We start from the raw sequence: 2,892 nt of genomic DNA on the forward strand, positions 1-2,892 counted from the left end.
GTGAACTTGTCAATGGACCACACTGCTTGGCAGTGTGGCTGTTTAATCATGGCCTTAAGGTTTCTTGTTGTTTAAATGTCACCACTTACTTAAAACTAAACCCTGCCAGACTCTGAAAACAGTTTATCAGTGTAACTGGGTGCTAGCACAAAGCTCTCTTAAAATACATATCCTTTCATTCATAAAGCTATTGATGGGGGCATTCAATTAGCCATTCCTTTCACTGCCAAGGAAACCATACTGAAACAGGTCACGGATTCAGAACAAAGAACTCCGACTCACTGGTGCAAACCCTGCGATAGCCATATCTCCCTTGCCAGGTAGTGAACCTTGTGATGGCCAGCCGCCTGCACTGCCTTGTAAATGTCATTCGCAGCCCCTTCTGGGTTTTGTGACTCTAACGTGTGGGTGGTGGATCAACAAAGCATTTCCCAAAGAAAAGCCCTCCTTAAAATATCTTTTGTTTTACAGACTGACCCACCTCTTCAACTCATGTACCTGCAGCAGGTGGGAGACCTGTGCCTTACCTGGGCAGCTGTGGTTCCTGGGCACTGTCAGAGCATTCTGGGAAACCAACAGGTAAGGTTTTATCCCCCATTCTCTCCCCCTCCCCCCTTCTTGGTTTCTCACGTCGCTTTGTGCCTGTGTGCACCCATGTTTAGCTCCCACTTGACAATCTGCAGTGTTCTTTGTCCGTTCCTGAGATACTTAAATACTTCACTTACAATAATGGTCTCCAGTTCCCCCCAAGCTGCCACAAAAGACATTATTTCATTCCTTTTAATACTGAGTAGTATTCCATGGTGTGTGTGTACATTTTTTTAATCCACTCATGAAGTGATGGGCACCTGGGCTGACTCCACATCTTTGCAGTCGTAAATTGTGCTGAGATGAACATTCAAGTGCAGATGTCTTTTTTTTTTTTTAAACCTTTAGAGACAGAGTCTTCCTTTGTTGTCCTAGCTAGAGTGCAGTGGCATCATCATGGCTCACAGCAATCTCATACTCCTGGGTTCAAGTGATCCTCCTGCCTTAACCTCTTGAGCATCTGGGACTAATTTTTCTATTAAAATTAGATTTTAATGCCTGGCTAATTTTTCTATTTTTGTAGTGATGAGACCATGCTATTTCTCAGACTTGTCTCAAACTTCAGATCTCAAGCAATCCTCCTGCCTTGGGCTCCCGGAGTGCTAGGATTATAGGTGTGAGCCACCACGCTTGGCCCAGATGTCTTTTTGATATAATGAATTTTTTTCCTTTCGGTAGATACCCAGTAGTGAAATTGCTGGATTGGATGGTAGGTCTACATTTATCTTTTTGAGGAAACTCTGTATTGTTTTCCGTAGAGGCTGTAATAGTTTGCAGTCCTACCAATAGCGTATGAGTGTTCTTTTCTCTCTGCATCCACACCAGCATCTATTGCTTTTTGATTTTTTAATAATGGCTATTCTGAAAAATAAGGAATGCTTCATGATATAGGTCATCCTTATGCAGACAGCCATGCTAATCTCTGTTCTGTTCTAATTTTAATATATGTTTTGCCTAAGAGTGCAAAGATAGACTTGAATTCTTATGAGGTCTGTCTCATAATTTTTCAGTCTCACTTTCTATATTTATAAAATGAGGCCAACAAAACAGTGTTAGTACTAGACAGAAGGCCCTTGTAGGCTTGTTCAGAACGATAGGAGTGGTCGTTTAGGTTCCTAGAATCCAAGGAAGGGTTAGACAATGAAACTGTGAGAAAGTGGAGGAGAAACCAGGGCTCCCAAATCACAAGGAACTTTCCTGTGGTTTGGACACATTTCAGTCAAAGGCTATCCAATGTCCTGGGAAAGGAAGTATGGCCACAGACCATCCCACAAACCATTGTAATTTCTATCACCGAAGAGTAGCTGACTTTCTTGCCCAATTTCAGTTTCAAATGTCTTGGGAAGGGTATGGACTGACCATGTTTTCATATGTTGGGTAAGTCAATTGGGGCAAAGGAGAGGTGGGGTCCCCTAAGGCCATGGTGGGCCCACCCTTCAGTATGTAGGGTATGATGGGGGGAGGGCATTGCTCCCAGGAGAAGGTTGGGATTTGGCAGAAATACTATTGAGCAGTGGTTCCCAACTTTTGGGGCACTTTTTTGGTATCATGAAAGACAACTTTTCCATAGGCACAGTGGACAGCATGGGACAGGAGGTGAGCTCAGGTGGCCAGGTGATGCCTGCTGCTTGCCTCCTGCTGTGCTGTGCAGTTCTGGCTATGGGCTGGGAACTTTTTGACATAAGGGACTGGTTTCAAGGAGGACAGTCTTTCCTTGGCTGTGTGGGAGAGGGATGGGATGAGACAAGAGTCAGAGCTCAGGTGGTGATGCTGTGGAGCCTGGGGGTCGGGGACTGCAGCCACAGAGAGCTCACAAGACACCGGACAGTTCATCCATGGCACATAGAGAAGCCACTTGCTTATGCCTAAGAATAAGAACAATAATAGTGTCTAGAGGGCCAAATACTCTGTCACTCAGGAAGCAGAAATCACACCTGTTGCTTCAAAAGAGAGTATTTAATGTAAAAACTTGTAAACTCAGTGTAAAATTGTTGATAAGCAACAGCAAAAACAGAGAGATAAGAGAGTGCTGGGTGTCATGGAGAGAGCGACTGCTGTGTTCTGAGGAGCAGAGGCTGGAGGTTGGGATTTTTATTTTATTTCACTTTATTTTAATTTTTTGAGACATGGTCTCACTCTGTTGCCCAGGTTAGAGTGCGATAGTGTTATCTTAGCCCACCACAACCTCAAACTCCTGGGCTCATGTAATCCTCTTGCCTCAGTCTCCTGAGTAGTTGGGACTATAGGTATGTGACGCCATGTCTGGCTAATTATTTCAGTTTTTGGTAGAGATGGGGTCTTACT

At 44.2% G+C, this 2,892-nt stretch overlaps 1 non-coding gene across 1 annotated transcript; it reads right to left on the reverse strand.

Annotated features, from left to right (window-relative positions):
- Positions 1-1,452: 1,452 nt before the first annotated feature.
- Positions 1,453-1,556, reverse strand: LOC111722541. The gene has a single exon (XR_002771322.1). It is a non-coding gene; the product is annotated as a U6 spliceosomal RNA (small nuclear RNA).
- Between the last annotated feature and the right edge of the window lie 1,336 nt (positions 1,557-2,892).

The sequence above is a fragment of the Otolemur garnettii genome, unplaced genomic scaffold, assembly GCF_000181295.1.
Source record: "Otolemur garnettii isolate 467f Iridium unplaced genomic scaffold, OtoGar3 scaffold00275, whole genome shotgun sequence".
Classification (NCBI taxonomy): Eukaryota; Metazoa; Chordata; class Mammalia; order Primates; family Galagidae; genus Otolemur; species Otolemur garnettii.